The 22953-nt window shown below is 37.2% G+C and overlaps 1 protein-coding gene across 7 annotated transcripts in view; it reads right to left on the bottom strand.

Annotated features, from left to right (window-relative positions):
• The window catches only part of LOC131436133 (cyclic nucleotide-gated channel rod photoreceptor subunit alpha), a 437495-nt gene that overhangs the window by 322611 nt on the left and 91931 nt on the right, over positions 1-22953 (bottom strand). For 6 of the 7 annotated variants that reach the window (XM_058604643.1, XM_058604647.1, XM_058604645.1 and 3 more), the window contains exon 2: positions 19649-20203. The gene's annotated coding sequence lies outside the window, so the exon portion shown is untranslated. Of the gene's footprint in view, positions 1-19648; positions 20962-22953 lie in introns of those variants that run through there. The other variant, XM_058604644.1, reaches the window with a different exon arrangement.

Here is a 22953-nt window from a genome sequence, read left to right as displayed (position 1 = left end):
TTTATGCATCAGTTCGAAACCACAATATGGATTCAATTCCCTAAAAAACCATCACGTGTCATGTGTCACACTTAATTCCCACTGTTCACGTTCGGTTTCGTACCAACCCAACCGAGGCGGAATAATCAAGATGTCACTTGTGCCAAAGTTGGTGCTTCACCTTTTTTCCATATTTCCTCGAACTCGTTGTACCGCATCCCTCACCCCTCGGCCCGGAGGGAAGGAAGGAAGTTGATGTGTACGTTGTGTATGCTAGTGTGTCTGTCGGTCCAATCGCGTTATCCTTATATTTATACGCACAAACAATGAATAATTTACGTTACGCTACACCAAGAAGAAAAATGTTTCATCAAGATTTATCCCCGAAGCATGCATGACCCGGCGAAGATATTTAATTAACATACATCATGCCCGCTTGACGTCATGCTCACTCGACGGCGAGAATGTCCCGCATTTCTGTCTGTGCACAAAGGAAGTCAGCCGTTGGGGAGGATCGGTTCCAGTCAGAAAACGGATGAACCAGACATGTACCCTCGTCTGGCGGTGTACGTGTACATGTGAATACATATATGCCAAAGGATAAAATGAATTTCTGGGACCAGTATACGTGGTCGAAGCCAGAAGAACGCGACTCGGAATGTTTCGGTCGAGAGTGTACAGAATAGCTAGCTACCAAGCGCTTGGACTGCCTGGCTCGATCCATTACAAAGCCAATAGATGTTCACACCTAATACAACCGCCTGAATCATGCCAGATAGCGCTCGCAGGAATGATGCATGACGGCATCATTTTCCACGCATCATCATGCCGTAAACCTAGGCCTGATAGTTTAAAAGTTCTGCCAGTCGTGGCAAATTGAATCTATACAGATTGACAGGCCACACCCAAATTCGTTGCACTTCATTTGCAAAAATTTTAAAATTTTTATTTTTTCAATTTTTACAAAGATCAAAAAATGTTGTGGTTGAGGAAGCCATAGAAATCTAACAATAACGAAAAGGCAAAGAAGATATGCGGTAAACTATACCACGAAAGATTTCATTACTATCTTCAGCGAATTCAAAATCGATAGAGCTAAACAAGAGAAAAAATATCATTGCTGTCATATTCTTCCAAATCTCAAAACCTTCGTTCGAGAAGTGAGCTCTAGAGTAGCACAAGGAAGTCATTTAGGATCGTTTATATTTTTACTCTATCTCACCGACCACTGTTTGTTAATAAAACTTAAAGAAACGTTTTTTATTCAACGCCTTTACATGATCCGTTTCAAACGCGATTCAGACGTTTCGTTAAATAATCGTCATCAGTCTCCAGAACGGTAATGGAACGTCCTCATTCGCAATATGCAGATCTCAAAGAGTCATTATACTATCACTATGTTATTTTTTCTGCAGGACTGCGTCTTTGTTTTCTATAAAGGGGTGCAAATTCAAAATACAAAAATCAAAACCATACAAACAGTGATCTGGTTTCGAACATCTATTACTCGACCAATTCTGAACATATTTTCGAAACCATTACACCTCCGACTTGAAAATATTCGTACGCTTCACATCGAGTAAATCCCAAGCCTGTCTTGCCCAAAAAGAAACGATAATTCTATACTCATAGCACATGGGCTGAAAAGTCCTTAAAAAGAACACGATTTTATTGATTCAAAATTAACTTTATTCATCAACGTAATCTCCATCAACAGCATCGTAATCATTCCAGTGCCGCTCTAATATTTCAGTACCACTTTTGTAAAACGATTTATCTTTTACCTCAAAATAGGCCTCAGTTTCAGCGATAACCTCTTCATTCATCGTGCGACATTTCTTACCGGCGAGAATATTATTCAGGTCTGCAAACAGCCAGTAGTCGTTGGGAGCCGAATCTGGTGTATGCGGTGGATGATAGTATTTCCTTTCTCAAGATATTCCATAAATATTACACCACGCACATCCCAAAATACCGAGACCATAACCTTTCTAGTCGATTGCTGTGCTTTGGACGAGGTTCACCAATTGCTTTACACTCAGATGACGATCGTTTTGATTCCGGAGTAAAGTGATGAATCCATGTTTCATCCATTGCCACATACCGACGAAAAATTCCGGTTTTTTTTCGTTTAAACATGACCAAATACTGCTCAGAATCATCAAAACGTTCTTGTTTTTTGGTCAACAGTGAGCAAACGCGGCACCCACTGTGAACAGAACTTTCTCATAGTCAAATGCCCATGCAATTCGAAACGATTTTGTGGATTTTTTATGTTTTCTGGTGTTACCGCCTCATTTGGACGTACATTGCGTTCTACATCATCGGTGTCTCTACGACCACGTTTGAAGTCAGCAAACCAACGTTTTATTGTTGCTTCTGATGGAGCAAAGTTACCATAACACTTTTCAAGCTATTGCTTTGCGTTAGCGGTATTTTTTCCCATCAAGAAACAGTGTAAAATTAACAGACGAAATTGTATTTGATTGATTGTTATGAAAATAACAAAATAGCGTTACTTTTAGCAGCTTCAACTCACAAGCTAATGAATAGAATATCATGAATACTCTGTGCGGTTCGGTAATACCGAAGAGAAGGTTGCTGTGCGTATCAGCTAGTATATCTTTAACAGATTTATTTTATACACCGTTCTCCTCGCAGGAGTGGCACTCATTGTCATCGAAATTTTGCTGATTCTTCGCAATCAAAGAAAATGTTGGACGACTTTGACCATTATCTATTTGATCAGCATCTCTCATCACTAATAGCAACAAATGGTCACCTCAGAAAACTATTTTCGAAGTATACAGGGTCCGACATGTAACTTTTTTTTAAACATGCAATAAAACACAAACGGTACATCCGATTTCAAAATTTATTTTTTCATATTAAAGTTCAATCCTTCCGGTTAATTGTGGAATATAATTTCATTCAAATGGCTGCGACGGCTGGCCTTGAAGTACGCCATACGGTCGGTCCAGTTTTTTAGTACATTTTCGATTGCATGCAGCTTTATTTCAGCTATGGCTGCACGAATTGTCTCTGGCTTGTCCACAAAACACTTATCTTTAACAGCCCCCCAAAGATAATAGTCTAACGGCGTCAAATCACAGCTCCGAGACGGCCAAACGACATCCGAATTTCGACTGATAATTCGATCTTCGAAGACTGTGCGCAGAAGATCGATCGTAGCGTTGGCTGTGTGGCACGGAGCACCTTCCTTGTTGGAACCAAATGGTGTAACGGAAAGAACCAATCGCTAATCATGGCGCGGTAGCGCTCACCATTGACCGTGGAGGCGGCTCCTGCCTCATTTTCGAAGAAAAATGACCCAATGATGCCGCCAGACCTAAATCCGCATCCAATCGTCACTCTCTGAGGATGCATCGGCTTCTCCATGATAACGTCCGGGTTTTCCGTCCCCCAGAGGCGACAATTTTGCTTATTAACATACCCGCCGAGATGAAAATGTGCCTCATCCGAATTTTCGCACACATTCCGCAATACTACCATGATTTTCAAAGTAAAACTGCACTATTTTCACGCGTTCCTCAAGCGTATACACAACAATTTTCTTTCAGCGGAAGGATAAAACTAAGTTTCTGTCAAATCAGAAGTGACACCATGGTTACTAATGTCGAAATAACCGCTAGTTCAAAAAAAAAAGTTAGATGGCGGACCCTGTATTTTACATTGATACCATTAAGTACAGGAAACACTGGGAACACATTGAATTTGCTGCCTAAATTGTATTGTATACAAATTTATTTCACCTCGGTGTTAACAGTGATTTTGATAATATTTGGGTAGTCCTACGTCAACAGTTCGAACAGCTCCATTGAGCTGTTCCCAATAGTTTTTTAATACAATGTTTAAACTTTTCTTTTGAATCGCATCAGCTGTAGAATAATACATTTTGTTTGAGTAACTATTTCACATCATATAGTTGAAGAGCTTCGAAATTCTTCTTAAATTTTGAAAAAGCTCACACACAGCCCTCATATTAGGTTCAAAATAAAAGTACTACAAAATACATAGTTTATGACTGGACATATTTTGACTTCAATTCAAATCTTATTCATGAAAAGTTCAACTTCTTGTTTGAGTGAATACTTTTTAGCGCATATCTGATTTCCTATAACTTTTTTCGAGCTGCATTTTTGTTAAGTAAAGTAGGGAATTTCGAACCACTAGTCTTATCTGTCATGATCCTACATCGATCTTTACGAAACTTCTGCCATCAAAATATAATTAATACGTCAATTAATTTCATTAATCAGACGTATTTTGAAAAAAGTTTTTTAATACTAATTACATTGAAATAAATTCGAAATTTTAAATTTTGTGAAGCACGCGACTTTCGTAAGCTAAATGCTCATGGGTAACCTACCTCGAACGATTAAAATCTCTAAATGAGTTATTAAAATATCGATTCACGACGATACCTAACACCGCGATATTTTAATGATGTAATATTTGTATGGAAAAATGTAAAGCGTCGGGTACAATTCAAATTCTCACGACGGTAGTCAATCGATTTGAAACCATCCGAATTCTCAAATGTACCTTGCAATGCCAAAGACAATTATTTTATGAGAACAAACAGCAAAATGGAAATGGCAACTTATTAAAACAGGTCGTTTGGTTTATAATATCCGGAATGCATTGGTAAATTTATAACGAAATGTTAGTTTTAAAATTTATAGTGTTCGTTCTACGATCTCTAGGCAGCCGGTTACCGAGAGAGAAATATGCAGTAAGAAAACTTCAACAAAGCTACGCATATTGTTCTAGTGGAACAATTTTATAGCTGATGAATAGCCATATTCGAAAAAAGACAAAGGACGCGAACAAATTGGGCTTAACACAATCTAAACGGCTTAGAACGTGCATTAGAAAACAAAATTAAAAAATCGTAAAACACCGTATGAAATATAGAAAACACCTACAAACAACTAAGCGGAATACTTTCAATGAAAGTTCCACACCCACTGAACGAGATATAACAAGAGAGGAAGAAAAAACTTCTTTCAAACTATTTTTGCGATGATCAGCTTTTCAGTAACTAGTGGATTAAAACGAATAATTTTGTTTTAGCACCCAACGTTTCAACGCTAATGATTGTTGTCTTCTTAAGGGGAATGATAGTAAAAAAATAAACAAAAATTATAGATTTTTCATGAGTTTACCTTTATCCGTACTGACGAAACTACCCATGCAGAATCAATCTTAGTAACCCATGAGTCATCAGACAAAATTTGACAGCTCTACCAGTCGAACTCTAACCGTGATGGCAAAACCAGTGCAGTAACTTCGTGTAGAAGTGTGCGCATTCAAAGAACGCGGACATCGTGCGGCACTTTGTGGACGCCGGATACACCCGTTCCGGCATCTGCAATATCTTGGCACTATTAGACCCTGAGAAGGGGATGTCAAAGTCACTCTTCTTTCGCTCCGGAATGGCCGTGAACGAGGAAATTTATAGTAAGAAATGCCTGGCGGAAGTTGCGTCGTTCATCAAGAAATGCCATAGAGGCGAAAGTGCGGTGTTCTGGCCGGATTTGGCATCGGCTCACTACTCGGCGATCGTTGAAGGAGATAGAGCGACTGCACAACGATATGGTACCCAAGCCAGTTAACCCGTCCAACGTCCCATCGAGAATTTGTGGGAAAACCTGAAGCGTAACATCTACTCCAACAATTTTGTCGCAAAAACTGATAAAAAACGAAGAAAGAACTCAAAACCATGCCTACATGGATGTGTTCGACGGCGAATGTTCCGATTAACTGCCGAAAGGCCGCTCGCATTTATCTGTTAAATTTGTGCAAAAATGTTGAAATGCCGTTGGAACAATTGCAAGAATGCATTGATGAAAAAATCAGAAATTTGGAAAAAAACCTTTTTTTAGTTCACTAAGGCTGCAAACCATTTCGCGGTTAATTTTAACTTTTGATTGAAATCTGACACTCGAGCGATTATTTTGATGTTGTCAAAAATAACCCTCCTCGAATCATGGTTATTTTAGACAGATCGATAGTTATTTTCCGACACTGAAAAAAATCTTGCAAATAAAATTCTAACATCAATTCTTTAGTTGGAATTATTTTCAGGGCAAAATAAACCCAAATAACTTTCCATCTGTCAAATTCTGAAATGGGCCGCAGTTTTAGTTAAATTTAACTACTCGACACAAAATAACCGCTCAAATGTCAGATTTCAACCAAAAGTTGAAATTAACCGCGAAATGGTTCACAGCCTAAGTGGTGTAATGATGCCTTTCTCATATTACTTATATTTTCGAATACATCACTAGAAGATTCAAACAAGATTTTTTCTTTCAAACCTGAATAAAATCAAAAACTACCATAATCTTTTCAATTTGTAAGCAGTCATGTCAAGTTATTATAGATTCAAATGTAGCAACCCAGTACGCACTCTGCTAGGCGTTGGTGTTTTCTTCTTCCGTACCAGCACGTACCGATGCGTACTGGTTTTGCATCATTTTGTATGACAGTTAGAAAGTTTTGGCACTCATCACCATCTAATTTTGGAACCGGAAGTCAGATCTGGATGAAATTTCACAGTATCTTTTAAGACAATAAAAGCAATAATTTAAATCATGGTTTGTGAAAATCAGTTTAACCGTTGCGGAGAAATTAAAGTGAGTTCCGTTTTTGTAACTTTTCTTCACTATTACCGGTGCTTTCGGAAACGGAAACAATGAACTAATAGTCTCAAAGTAGATTTATTAATTGACTAACTAACAACGTCTGCCAACTAGAAAAAATTACGAGTAAGTTTTATGAAAATTCGCATCTCGTTTTGCCATCACTCGTGAAAAATTACTCATGAAAATGAAAATTTTTCACTTACTGCACTATAATATCGGAACCGGGAGTCAGTCTGAATCATCGTTTAGAGGAGTTTTCAAAGAATTTCGAGACCTTTTATTTGAATGTCAGTTTGTAAAAATCGGTTAGGAAATTTCGGAAGAAATTGAATGCGCATTTTCTCATAAATTTGCACATATCACCCGGTAATTCCAGAACCGGAAGTCGGATCGGGATAAAATTCAATAGCATCCTATGGGACCATAAGCCCTTTCATTTGAATCTGAGTTGGTGAAAGTCAGTTTAGCCATCTCTGAGAAAATCGAGTTACATAATTTGACACATACACACACAGACGTTTTGTGATCTCGGCGAACTGAGTCGAATGGTATATGACACTCGGTCCTCCGGGCCTTCGTTCAAAAATCGGTTTTCACAGTGATTGCATAGCTTTTTTATATGAGAAAGGTGAGGTGAGCAAAAAAGTGTCCTTTTTCCCCGACCGGGAACTTTTTGACTACGTGGATGCCGTGCCATATTTACATAATCTTTCATCCACACTTTGAACCACTCTTCCTTACAATCCCTGTTGTTTCTGAAGACCTTCCCTGTTTTCCGGACCTTGCCCTTCATAATCGCTCAGAACTCTTCTATCATACGAAGTACTGGCGAGCTAGGCGGATTTGTCTCCTTTGGCACAAAAAAAAACTCGTTTGATTCGTAATACGAACTTCATATGACTTTTCGTGTAACGCCAGATTCGCGTAGTGGCACGATGCTAAATCCAGCCAAAACAATTTTTTTCTGTTTAATACCCAAAGCAAACGCAAGGCCGAAAGTTCGTCAGCGGCATCTTAGAGCTTGTGCACCTTCAAAATTACATTATTAAATGAAAAAAAACGAGCTTTTTCGGTGCAACCTAATTTGTGTCAATTTTTTCCTTGTCATCATTTTGAATGCCATTCCTCATCCTCTTCATGTAGGCCAAATTGGTCTTCCACCGATACATGTGCATCATTTCCAAGCAAAATAATAACTAATAAATACTTCCTGAAAGAGATTTAGCACACACTGGGAGTCCTGGAGTGAATCAACCGAAGAAGGATCCCTTCTCACCTAAGAATATCTTCCTTCCGATACCCGACTACTGCTCGAAGATTCTCCTGCTGTTCACCGGTTCGTGTGATGTCGGGTAGCACATCATTGATGCTCTATCATAACTTTTGATCTGTGGGCCGTCCACGGTTGCCTATCACTAGCACTCGACGGAAGTCTCTTCTGTCTAGTGGTAGTTCGGTAGAAACAGCTCCTGCAGGTATCATAAAAATCCCACCACGCGATTAATGAACAGAACGAAATATATAAAAGTTTAATAACTCTTTTATGTTTCTCCTTCCATCCGTTATGATTGATAATCAGGCTGTTCATCATCGCTGTGTGTGCGCTAGCGGGTTGGAGTTCCCGTCCGTACCGGCGATTCTACCCTACGTCGTTGTCGTTGCCAACATACCGATAACGTGTGCTTCTGTGTTGTTCAAAAATTGTAGTTCATAGATAGGCAATGGTGTACGGTGGAATGGAAAAGTCCTTCCCTCAGTTCTTTCGTGCGCGATGAAGTGTGATTAAGAGGCATGCCTTTTTTTCTGCAACCTCTGGCAGGTTACTTTTCCAGTCAGGTTATCCCAAATGTTTCGGCTCTAAAATACAACAGCCATGGCTCGAACCACGAACATCGAGCAAAAGTGAATGATGCCGCCCAGAAACAGGTTGTTTATGATGCTCTAGGTTTTCCCAACAAAAACTGAACGTCTGAAAATGTCTAAAATCCATTTTCAATTTCCTGTGTGTGCATTTTTTTCTGGCACTAAAACCTTACATCATAAAACGTTAATCATTGGATTTTTTGTTGAACCGGAACAGCTGGGTCATTTTTTTTCCCCGACATTGCAAGTTTGGTGTATTGATGTATCAGCATGTCGCCACCTATAGTTATTCGAACACCAAATGGTGTGACCCCGAAAACCCATTACTCGACATTGCAGGAGCACTCGCTGCATTAACCGGAGTGAGGTCCCATGACTCGCAAATGGTTATCCAGTTCTCCTAGGGGAACAAGTTCGTACCGAAACATTTGCCCATAAAGTTCAACTCAGGAAGCATCTGCAATTAACCTCGTTTTTTTTCTGTTTGCCAGATTTTCAGCCCTTGTAATGCGTCTATGTGTAAGTGTGAAGTCATAATTTTTACCAGACCGTATTCCATCCCATTTGGCTCGAATCTGAAGCAATGCACCTACACTCTCAGAGAAATGTAATCTTCCCGGCTTAAAATTTGATGGATTTCAGGATTATTGTTACGCACTAACAAACCTATACATACGTTCAGGGATGCAATTTAGTTATTCTGACGAACTTTTTCTCTTGTTATTCTCAAACTTAACCAATGATTGATTACTATTATAAGACTAATGAGAGACTAGACTTCAAGATGATTAATTTCCGTCGCTTTAAAATAACTGTAATTTAAGAGTGTACCTTAACGCCTGAAGCTTCTGTCGGCGACCTCGCCCTGCACACGCGCCCCCCATTAACACAACGGCAAAGCTCAGGCACGGTACCTATGCTGGCTTACACTGCGGCGGAAACACATTTTCCACGTTCGCACTTTTCCGCTTGTTTTGCTGTATGGCAACCGCGGCTATTCCGAAGATCGCAGCAGTTTTCAGTTGGTTTTTTTTTTCTCTTCACACCAACGGTTTAAAATGGTAGCAGCAGCAGCCGATTTTTTATTCCCTTTCTCTTTTTTTCCCAAATGTAATATCATTAGACACCATGTAATCCTGGTCCTCACGCGCCAAAGAGTAGGCTCTTTGCAACAAAACGATGTTTTTTCGCTACATAATCTTCATGATCCCCTAATCCACTGTAATGTTTTCGCGATCTGGACTTGTTGAGCCGACAGGCGGAAATTTACGTTGACTAATATTGATGGGTATTCGGAAAAATGAAATATACTTCCAGGAACAATTTAAAACGTTGTAACGTTTTTCAGTAAACAGAAGATAACGGAAACTAATGAGAAATTAATTTGGCCATTTTTTAAACATGCTCATTAATCACTGTATAAAAAAATTACACGTGATCGTCTACTACAGAAAATTATAAGTGAATCAACCAACCAGGCGTCTACATTACCGTAAATAAAATGGAGTTAAATAGTGATTTGTTGCGGAACTGTTCTCTTAGTTCAACAAACTAGGCGTCTTCCCATCATCAGAATCGAAATGAAAGCAAGTGCACACACATACATCTTTCGATTTTGTCGAGCTGAGTCGAATGGTCTCTGGAGCTCCGTTCAGAAGTCGAGTTTTCCAGCAATTCTATATCCTTTTTATATAGAAAGGCGAAACAATCGGAAACGCAACTTCATATTTATTTATCATTTGAATTCACCTAATATCACACTGCTTACTGTTTTACAATCAAATATGATCTGATTTGGCAAGCGAACTGCAAAGGCATACAAAAATGGCATCCTCTTAAAAAACCATAAATAAAATATTACTCTATTGATATTATTGCACAGAATTTTACAGGTAACTTGATCAAAAAGTTTCCGGAATTTATTCAGAAAATTAAAAATACTAGATTATTCATCAAAAACGTTATTGTCCCCGTAAAAGTTTTCCCCATCGACTGCAATACACTTTTTCTAAAGCTTGATCCAATGCATGATAAAAAGCATCATTCGAAAAACATTTTGTAATTTTTTCATGGAACAATATTGAGAAATAAGTCGGTGAAGAGGTATTTTTGAGAACTCTTTTTAAAAATCGTGATTTGCGTTGTCCACTGTATCTCAGGGCAGACTAATCAGAAGTGAACAAACGATCGCATCATAGTTAGAGTAGAAGTTTTTCTAGACCCCAAAGTTTCTGTTTGAATTTTTTTTTTATTTTTGGTGGTTGTTCAAAGTGAAAACTACGATTTTTCACGAAAAAATCCGCCGTTTTGTAACCTCCCCAAAGTCACAAAAAACCTCCCCAAAGTCACAAAAAACAAAAAGGAAATCGTTGGGGTCTGATTTTTGCCTTTCTCTATATAAAGGTATTAGAATTGCTGGAAAACCGACTTTTGAACGGAACCTAGGAAACCCATAGTGTTATATACCATTCGACCCAGTTCGACGAGATCGGAAAATGGATGTGTGTGTGCACTTTTCGAAGATATTTATACGCGCTCAATTTTCTCCGAGATGGCTTAACCGATTTGAACAAACTTATGCTCGTTTGAAAGCTACTGTCGGACCATTGATTAAGTTGGAAGACCAAATGGCTGTGACTTTTGGTTCTGAAGATATAATGGTATAAGTGACGTAACCGACAAAATATGTTGTTTTTTACCGCTCTTTCGTATATAAGGGTGCCAAATAGCTAAATCGGACATGGGTAAGGGGTGCTGCCCAGCGGTTAAAGTTTGAAAATTTTCGATCTTGAAAAAGCACCACATGAAATTTCCGAAATCGAACGTCAAGATTTAGAGTTATCTAAAAAAACAAAACTTTTTTTGAATGAATCGACTCTCTGGGACTTTTTTCTAAGACCCAAAAAGTTGATTTTTTCAAAAAAAATTTTTTTTCGAGATGACACTACATCTCGACGTTTCATGCAGTTCTAAGACTTTTAGCATCAAAACTTTTTTTCGATTTCGAAAATTTCATGTACCCCCAAGATATATGAAAATTGTGGACTAAGAAGGGTTTTTTTAGATTAGCATCACTCTTCTCATACAAATAGGCAATGCAAATGCCAAGCACTAGGTTGGAAAAATGATGCCGACTGTGTGACATAAACACAGAAGCATGCTTTTGTGAACTACTCAAATCAATCTGAATCAATTGGTGTCCAAAATTTAATAAAGTATCCGAAATTATTTAATAAAAATATGAAATATATTTTCATGAGCCTGTTATGAAAGAAGAGAAAGGCATTATCACACCACTGGGTAGATTAGGATGGGTTTTTATATGTAGAAAGTGTGTGCAAAATTTGAAAAAAATTGATGCAGTCGTTTTTGAAAGGCGATGGACACGGACTTTCAAAACCTGCTTTCGAGGAAAACGCGTTTAAAGTCTTGTCTATGAAATCAATGGAAACAAAATATTACTCATGGGAGCCCGTAGGGTCTAATATTTTCAAAAAGTCATATTTTCCCTTTTATAATTTGTTATAATAAAATATTTCAAGAATTTTTTTTCAAGTTTTTAATTCAATCGAAGCAGAAATCTTGGGCCTGTGCGCCGAGCTCTTGCTTCTTCGCAGTATGAGAAAAGCAAAGATAAAGTCCCATAACTTGCTGAGTTCTGTGCCGATAGGCTTGAAAATTTCACAAAATATTCTTGAAATGTTTTACTATAATAAAATAAAAAGGAAAAAATAAATGATTTTTCAAAACTGTTAGACCCTACCCGCCCCTTAATTTGAATTTTTGTTTTTGAAATTCGATTTGGCCTTTTTGAGAAAATGATTGAGCTTTGAGAAACGATTCGTTACTGGAACCGGAATTCTAAAATCGGTATAAATTGAGTGAAATTATTTGTCACACACGCATTTGCTGAACGATGAACTGAGTCGATTGGTATATGGGAGTTATGTCCTTCCAGCATTTATAACTGTAAGTATTTTAAATCAAAATAATTATGGAAATACTTCCAACTTGAAAATGCTGCCATCATCTGGTTTACATGTCATACTCGAACGATTATGTTGCCAAAAACGAACCGTGCTAAAATCGGTTCGAGGCAAAATGCCATGAAAAACGATACTGTACACAGTCTTTTTGGTACTTAGAAACAATTGTATGTAACAGTTTAAAAAAAATCGTGTTTCATTTGGCTCCGAAACTGCGCTTTATCATACAACGCGTAAAATTCCTACTACTGGAATAAGGCGCAAAGTCGTTTACACTAAAATATCTATATCTCCGTTAAAAATGGACGGATTTTGACAATCTATGACTTTTTGGATATCTATTACCGTGCGGAATCTAAGTCTAAAAACATATTCTGTTTTCAAGGTCAGTTGTGACAGGTATTGTCAAAAAACATTTTGACATAAAACTTTGTAATACTCAAAAAGTAAACATCCAGAACCATTCAATAGCGTTCAGGGTGACGGAGAGACCTTTCATTTGCGACTAGTTTGATCAAAATCGGTCCAGCCTTTTCTGAGATCTCGACCTCTTTGTTGACAACACACATACAGACACACACACACACATACACACACGGACATTTGCTCAGTTCGTCGAGCTGAATTGATTGGTATATGACACTCGGTCCTCCTCGGGGCCTCGGAAAATTTTTCTAAAGTTTGAGCGAATTCTACCTATTTTTTATATTTATAAAAAAAGGTAGAACGATAAAAACGGGAAAATTCTTCTAAAATGGACTCAGAAGTGTTTCATTTTTTAGGTTCTGCTAGTTTACGCCAAAACAGACTCTCCTGTATCATTTCAATGAACATCTGTTTACAAAAATATGAGTACTAAAAAAACGGCATTTTCACACCGCTAGATGGATGAAAATAAGTTTTTCTTTGTGTCACAAATGTTTTTTTTTTGTTCCAATCATAGAGGTTTTAATACTTTGAGATCATTCACCTCTTCGGACCAGAAAATCTTTCTATGGCTGAACCGATTTTCACAAACTAAGATTCAAATAAAAGGTATTATGGTCCCATAGCTTGCTATTGAATTTCATTTGAATGTGACTTCCGGTTCCGGAGTTATATGGTAATATGTGAAAATTTGAGAAAAAGTTTACACTCAATTATCTCTGGAACAACTCAACCGATTTTCGCAAACTAAGATTCAAATAAAAGGTAATATAATATCCTAAAAAGTTTTAGAACATTTTATCTGGATCCAGCTTCCGGTTCCGGAGCTAAAGCGTGATAAGTGGAAAATTACCTATTTCATTAGTATTTTTCCACGAACGATGGTAAAAAACAGGTACAAATCCCATAAAACTGTCGGATAAATTCTTCTAGTTTACAGTGTTTGTTAGTTTGTGGGCATGAAAACTTAATTCGGCACTACTGGTCTCCTCTTTTCCTGTTCCGAGAGCACCGAAAGTGGAGAAGAAAAACTCCTAAAACTAAATTCACTTCGATTTCTCTGCCTTGCTTGAACCGATTTTCACAAAGTTCATACTGTCTTTAAAGCTACTGTGAAATTTCATCCGGATCCGACTTCCGGTTCCGCAGTTACAGGGTGATCGCCGTCAAAGTATTCAAGTGATGTGTAGTGATGTCAATAATAATAATAATAATAATAATCTATATATATAAAAATGGATGTAAGTTTGTATGTTTGTAACGCCATAACTTCGGAACTACTAAACGGATTGCCACCAAACTTGGCACAGGTACTACTCGCATTTCAGAGATGGTTTAGGGAGCATTTTTATAGGGAAGGGAGCGTAGCAAGTGTAATTAACAGAAGGGGGTCATAAAAAAAATTCATATAACTTGACGAGAATCGATACGTTTTGAAGACCATAGACACATTTTGCATATATTAGATATGACTTTACGGGGGTGGATTTAGCAAGTGGCTTTAAAAAGGGGGGTGTAATGTTTGAAACGGCACAATTCCGAAACTATTGAACGGATTGCCACCAAACTTGGCACAGATACTTCATGCTCTTCTGAGAAGGTTATAAGGGTATTTTAATGAAGGAGGGAGCGTAGTAAGTGTCCTTAACAGGGGGGTCATGAAAAAATTGGTCTAATTTGACGAGAATCGATACTTTTTTAAGACCATAGAAACATTGTGCATATATTAGATATGATTATATGGGGAATGGATGTAGCAAGTGCCTTTAAAAAGGGGGGTGTAATGTTTGTAATGGCATAACTCCGAAATTACTGAACGGATTGCTATCAAACTTGGCACATGTACTTCTTGCTCTTCAGAGATGATCATAAGCGTATTTTTACGGGGGGAGGAAGCGTAGCAAGTGTCATAACCAAGGAGGGGTCACGAGAAAATTCATTTAACTTGATTGAAACCGATATTTTTTGAACGTCTTAGAAACATTTTGCATACCGTAAATTTAATTTAATGGGGGATGGATGCAGAAAGTGCCTTTAAAAAGGGGGGTGTAATGTTTGTAATGGCATAACTTCAAAACTACTTAACGGGTTGCTATTAAACCTGGTACATGTACTTCTTGCTCTTCAGATATGATTATAAGAATATTTCCATGGGGGGAGGGAGCGTAGCAAGTGTCCTTAACAAAGTGGTCATTAAAAATGTTATCTAATTTGACGAGAATCGGTACTTTTCGAAGACGCTTTTTGCACAACTTAGATAATATTATAAGGATATTCTGTTAGGGGAGGCTGTAGTAAGTGCCTCTAAAAAAGGAGTGCAATGTTTGTAACGGCATAACTCCGGAACTATTACACGAATTGCTATAAAATTTGGTACAATTATTTCTTGCTGGTCAGAAATAGTCATAAATGTATTATAGGGGAGGAAGCGTAGCAAGTATCAATAACAGAAGGGGCCAAGAAAAAAAAATCATAAAATTTGACAAGAATCGATAATTTTTGAAGATCATGCAAACATTTTCTATACCTTAAATATGATAGGTATGTGGAGTGAATGTAGCAAGTGCATTAAAAAAGGGGGATGTAACGGCATAACTCCGACACTACTGAACGGATTGCTATCACACTTGGCATAGCTGCTTTTTGCTCTTCAGAGATAGTTGTAAGAATATTTTTAAGGGGAGAGAACGTAGCAACTATCCTTAACAGGAGTAATGCAAAAAATTATTTAATTTGACAAGAATCGATACTTTTTGGAAACCATAGATACTTTTTGTGCAACTCAGGGTATTCGTGTGAGGTGGATGTAGTACGTCCCTCTAAAAAGGGTATGTAATGTTTGTAACGGCGCAACTCCGGAACTACTGATCGGATTGCTATCAAATTTGGCACAGATATTTCTTGCTCTTCAGAAATGATCATTAGGACATTTTCAGGGAGGAAAGTGTGTAGGAAGTATCCTTAACATGGGGGAGAGGGTCAATGACGAAATTTGAATAGAATCGACATTTAGACTAGAAGGAGGGGTTTATGAAAATAAATTTTAATCTACCATTTTTTATAAAACAAGGTGGAATTTTCCTTTGATTAATTTCAAAGGATCTGGTTCCATTTTTCCAGAGAATTCAAAAAGCTAAGGGAAAATAATCTTTATCTGTCTATGAACGCGAGTGTATTTAAGTTTCAGCATAACTACGAAACAACTAAACGAATCGCCACCAAGTTTGGCACATGTATCAAAGGTGGGAATCGATATTTTTTTGAAAAGCACAGATACTTTCTACACTACTCAGGGTAATCATGGAGGAGATCTGTAGTAAGTGCACTGACAAAAAGGAAGTTAAATCAAAAAATATTATACGTTTATTTAGAGGGTGAGAGAGTGGAGCAAGTGCCCCGAACATGTAAAGTGGAAGGAATAATTGATCGGGTTTTACGAAAAATATTATACTGTAATAATATAGTACAGTATATTTCTAGCAACTGAGAGAGGCTCACAAAAATACTCACAAAAGGAAGGGGAAATAAGTATTCTCAACATTGATTAGAATTGACGAAATCATACAACCAATGTGCATTTTATTATGTAAATTGAAAAAACTGTCGACTAAAGATGATGGAAATAGGAATATAACTACGTTTGTATCAACTGAATCATTATTCTATAGGTTTTCCTCTCCGATGAACGACCAAAATGGTTAAAACCTTGGTAAAATAAATTATATAAATACGTCATTCTATAGTACGAATGTAGTTATGATGTTAAACAACCTTTCGTTAAAAAATATTCATTATCAGATGGAAAATTTTGAACAATTCATGATGTCATAAAATTTGTATACAGAGGAGGGAGTAGCAAGTGATTATATCCATGGAAGCCAAAGGTATTGTAGATCGGTTGTGACGAGGAAGTACGGAAGTACGTTACAAGCACATATACATATGAAACTCGGAGGTTACTAAGAAGGTATTTATAGAGAGAAAGTTGTTTTAAATGTTCCTAACAAAAGGGTTCAAATATAAAACTTACCCAATTTGTCGAGAATATCATGAAAATTATGATTATTGTGAGATCTGAGCTACGACACTGATCATCTGAACATGAACGGAGTATTGTTCAATCGTGTTTCCGTCTAAGTTATGTTTCACTACAAGAGTATTTCACTAAGCAGGACAAATTTGAGAATTTTTTTCGGCCTCCCCTCCACGAAGCATTTCCGAGCAACGCCGGGTAATTCAGCTAGTAATAATAATAATAATAATAATAATAATAATAATAATAATAATAATAATAATAATAATAATAATAATAATAATAATAATAATAATAATAATAATAATAATAATAATAATAATAATAATAATAATAATAATAATAATAATAATAATAATAATAATAATAATAATAATAATAATAATAATAATAATAATAATAATAATAATAATAATAATAATAATAATAATAATAATAATGATAATGATAATAATAATAATAATAATAATAATCCTACTTCTTGTTTAGCTTGACTTACATATGCAGAAGTAACAGGAACGCAGGTTAGTTTCGTTTGTTAGATTTCGTTTAGTTCGTTTAATCGAAATAGAGCATGAGTTCCGGAACTACAGGGTAAACAGGATTTATAGAGTTTGTGAGATTAGGTCCGAACAAATTTTCCTATTTCTATTCAATAAACAGTTGTTTTTGCGAATTTCTCGGTTATATTTATGTTGTTATGAGTAATATGAGAAAAACATCATTACACCACTAGGTGGATTAAAATAGGTTTTCTTGAAAAAAATTATGTCAAAGATTCTGTCAGCACATCTAGTATCCAAAAAATCTACTTCATTTTTCCACATAATTATCATGACCTTTTATGCATTTTCATACCGCTGCATCAGCTTCCTTAACTCTACAGCACAAACATCATCTCCAACGAGTTAAACAGATGGTGTTCGTAAATCGTCTACCGACGATAAGATCACCGCATTTGGTCCATAAGATAGGACCTACCACTCCGCACTGAGAAAATGTTTATATCACGACACCATTGTCTAGCCTTCTAAACACTTTTTACGATAAGACCAAAAATTAAACATAACTCTCGATAAACATCAGCCGCTCACAATTCTTTGTCACGCCAAAATCTTATTACTGCGTGAACTCCAGAACAGGCGAAAACAACTATTATTGCCGACATTTTAAACTATACGCATAGGTAGGCAAATGGTTGCTGAATCAAAATAACACGCAAGAAATAGCTATTTGTATAGCGCACGAACAGATATGCATGGTTAATTATATTCCGTAGTTTTGATTTCGAAATATAAACGACTGGCGCTTACTTTTCAAATATGCCTGTTATTACCCCAAGAATACCTGAGCGAGTAATAATCGTTCAATAAAAAATAATTCGACGTTAGTATAAAATACACCAACTTTCCACGAGCCTCCTGTAATTGCACTCAAAGCCCACCAGAAATTATGTTCTGCTTGTGCTCGAAAAAGTTTTATTTTAATTAGGTTTCCGGCCACTCCCTTACAGCCAAGTCAATTACAGGAAAATGTCGTTAAGTAAAAAGTTTAATTTCATTGGTTATTGAATTTTTCCAACCACATTTTGAAAACGCAGCTATTCCAGTTGAGTTATGGCAAAACCATGAAAACTCTGAGCAAAATGTCGAACTGAGCTGCCGAAGCGAAATCTTAACTCCCATACCGAACTACTTGACCCAATGGGGATGACCAGAAAAGCAACTGTGAACTAAATGTGTTGCATTTGAGGTCAATCGAATACTGTTAAACTTTAATAGAATTACCATATGATAAAAGTTCCGGACGTTTAAGGGAAAATTGCTAAACTAAATGACTCAGTTATGATTTATCCATTCAAAACTGGTTGTTTTTTTCTGGACTGCTAGGTGGCATAACACTTCGACATAAACTGTTGTACGCTGACAAGTCTAAGACGAAAGGTGAATGTAAATTTTAATGTAATAGCTTTGAAAAAAAAAATCTTTGATGTTTAATCTATAATAACACTTTGAAATTTTATTCACTTTAGCTTCTTTAGCTTTTATTTTCAACATAAATATGATTGTTTGTTAACATAACTAAAATCATTATTTAAACCGTTGCCATTGTTCAAGTTCCAACCTGTACACATTCCCATCATCTATCGAATTCCACATCGGGTCCAATAGCTTCAATAAGACCAAAAAGTTCGCATTTCCTAGGTGACAATAAAAATTTTTAGTCACTACTGAATGGCGAAAAGAATTTGCACTCCCGAACTAATTAAATTTGGGTATAATCACATGCTCAGCCATTTCAATGCTAGGCACGCTGGTGGTTGGAATTCTAATGGTATGAAAGAATTCAATCAAACGCATTGAATCAACATGGTTTCCACCGAATAACTGAGATATTCTCAAACCAATAATGCCAGGGATAAATAAACGCAACGTGATGCCGCGCACCACAGTCCATCGCAACTTTTACGGTGTTACTTAAATTAAATCTCACAAACTCACAACTAAATTCCACCGGAAGTAATCCGCAGGCTGCGGTACGAAAAACAGTACACAATCTAATTTTAATTACCGAGAATAAGGATGAGAAAAAAAACTTTTGACTTTTCTCAGCAATCTTCGTGCAAAATTAAAATGAATGCTTGAGGTTTCTATCTTTGTTTTATTCAGCAAACAAGCTTAGCCACTTACCTCTGGCAAAAGTTTCTTCTCCTATTTACAATTGCTCCTCCAGTACTGTGTAAGAAGAAATGACACATTTTTGCGAAGTATAACACAGCTGAGGGCAAAGGATGCTGCCACAAATACAGAAACGCTATACATAAGCACGAAACTGCTTCTCACTATCCCATTACTTTCTGCCGCACTTCTTCCCTGCCGATTCTTTTCGCACTCGTTAATTTTCTTATAATTATCAGTTCACCAGATTGAAATGAATTATTTAACCCTGTCACACTTCCACTAATTTCCACTTTCTTCTATTTCTTCCGCCTAGCTCTGCTTTTTCTACTTTGCTGCGGAAAACAGTTCACATTCCTACCACCATTAATTCTTTTCTTTAGTTAAAATACATTACGTAACGAAATAAATTTTCTCCAACCAACCGACGTCAAAACTTCACATTTTCTGCCAGCATCCGGAATGTCATCAAGTGATCTTACTCCACTCGAAGCCACGTGAACACTTTTTTCGCGCGAAACTTTTCCAGCATCTTGTGTTTTTTTTGTCCTCTAACTGCCGGTGGCGCTGGAAATAGATGCAAAAATAATGGTTTTATTGAACTGAACTCGAACGGCGCTTTTCGCATCTGCCTCGTTCGTTCGCTTGCTCGCTCACTCGCACACAGCACCGTAACGATACACAACCATTCCCCGACTTATCCTGCTGTCACTTTATTCATCCAATCCATCTCTGACCAATCCAATATCATCAACTTTCCGCTGAAACATCCCTCGAAAAACTTGCCACTTTCTACAACTTTACTGCTGATTTCACCAACTCTGCTTCCCATCGGCGGTAGCCCACAAAAATGGAAAACCTGCAAATTAACACTAATCGTCGAGGAAAACTTTGAATTTTTCACTTCTTTTGCTGATGAAAATCCACCAACGCGAAACCACAGAAGGACGGAGAAAACTTTTGCACCATAATCAAATTAACGAATTTTGGAATTTGGCAGACACAATCCTTCTTCGACCTCACCACAGTGCCAACTGGGCGCCCCCATTGTTCGGCGGTACTTTCGCGTTCCGGTGGAATGCTCACTTGTCAGGCACGATAACAGAACTAACAAACCCGATGGAACCAACCGTACAAACGTGTGGCTACTACAGCGGCTATCGGATACGTGACACGGCGACGAAGACGGAGACGGAAACGGCAACGGCAACGGCTCCGGGTATGGCCAAGATTCTGGTGAGGAAAACGGACTTTTCACCGAACCAACCAACTAACCAGTCAGTCAGTCAGTCAGCCAGCCAGCCAACCAGCCAGGCCATCCAGCTAGCGAGTGAGCAGTCGAGTGTCGACAAGTGACACACCGCACAGATCAACCGAGTCGGAAACGAGCATGGGACAGATTTCCTCTCGCAGGATTTTCCCGCAGCGTGAGATGTGATAAGACGGTGAGGGTGTATGGGTTAAGCTGAGAGCATCGGAGAACGAGAGAAACACAGGACGAGTCAAGTGAGAGTTGCTGCCAATGTGGGGAAAACATGAGAAGTGTTGGCAAGATTTTGCATTATTTCAGAATTGTTCACTATTGCAAAAATCACGTAATCATAATGCCGAAGGCACAAATCTCCAAATATCAAGGGGAACGTGCCATTTGAGCCAATTTGTTCTGATTCCTGAACATCAAAAAATCTATTTGGAAAACACAATGTTTTTTCAGCCGTATTAAATTTTCTACTTGACGACATACAAATACTAAAGTTGGATCAATTCGTTCTTTGCCTCGAGAAAAATATCGATCCATTTTCTTTCAAATTCCAAAGTAGCATAAATAAGGGTAAAATATGCCGATACAAAATACGTTGAATTAAAAATATCAAAGTTTGCGATTATTGTACAAACCTCAACAATTTTTGGATAGAAAAGAATGAGATATTACTTCCAAACATTTGAAAGAAAAGTTCGTCATCCACAATATTGACACTATGAAATAAATTCTGAGAACGAAGTATGAATTGTAGAGTTACTTTTAGATAATAAGTACTCTATTGTTCATGGAACTGAATGTTGCAAAATTTTCCATGAGGAGGGTTAAAACCACCAAAAACCCCACTTCTCCCCCCTGCGCATAGGCCTGCAGACCGAATATAACAGAAAAAAAACCTTGTTTAATCCAATTAGTGGTGTAATGATTCCTTTCTCATATCACTTATATTTTCAAAAATATCACTAGAATAAAAATGAATAAAATAAACTTTCTTTGAGCATGAACTAACATAACCTTTTCAATTTGTAAACAGTTATGTCAAGTTAATAAGAATTTTTCTTTATTTTGCATCGTCGCACTAAAAACACTTTACCCTATAGTTCCTGAACCGGAAGTCAGACCCGGATGAAATTAAACAGCAATCTATGAGACTATAGGATCTTTAATTTGAGCCGAAGTTTGTGGAAATCGATCAAATCATCTCTGAGAAAATTGAGCTGGTATCGTTTTAGAGCTTTTGACCACTATTTCCACTACTTCTCTAACCGGGAACATGGAACCAGTATAGTCGCAGTCGGTAGCCTACAAATTAAATCAGTTTTAAGCCAAATCTAGAAGAATTTTACCCTCTTTTGCATCGTCGCTCCAAATGACGGTGTGCATTTTTAAACACACTTTACCCTATGCAAGCATGATGAAATTCAATAGTAACCTAAGGGACTATGAAACATACTCACACACACACTTAGTCTTCCGGGCCAAATTTCCCTAGTCATTTTTTTAAATGATTGCATAAGCTTTTTATAAGAGAAAGGCAACAAGTGTACTTTTAGAGAAAAAACATCGTCATCATGATTTTCTTATAACACTAACAAGTAGGTACAAATTGAATAAAATATTTTCAAACTTACATATGAACGGCTGAAAGCAAAAATCGGATTGGTGCAACTTAGTTTGGAAAACTCGTTTAAGTATTTTTGAATGCAAAAACCGGATAAAAACATTGAGAGCAAAAACCGGACATGGATTTTGCAATGCAAGAATCGTTTAAAAACATCTTTTCTGCAAGAACCGACCAAAATAACTTTGAATGCAAAAACCGGATAAAAACTTAACCGGTTCTTCCAAAACAAATTTATTTATCCGATTATTGCATTTAAAGTTTTTACCGACTGTCGCTGTGAATGGAGCATGGTTTGCTTGTTTATTAAGGGCAACTTGATCTATGCTGCGTTCCAACAGCGGCATTCAAAGTTTATTTGTCCGGTTCTCGCAGAAAAGATGTCTTTAAACGATTCTTGCATTGCAAAATCCATGTCCGGTTTTTGCTCTTAAT

This window comes from Malaya genurostris, chromosome 3 (assembly GCF_030247185.1).
Source record: "Malaya genurostris strain Urasoe2022 chromosome 3, Malgen_1.1, whole genome shotgun sequence".
Lineage (NCBI taxonomy): Eukaryota > Metazoa > Arthropoda > Insecta > Diptera > Culicidae > Malaya > Malaya genurostris.
This window is presented reverse-complemented; position numbering and strand designations above follow the sequence as displayed.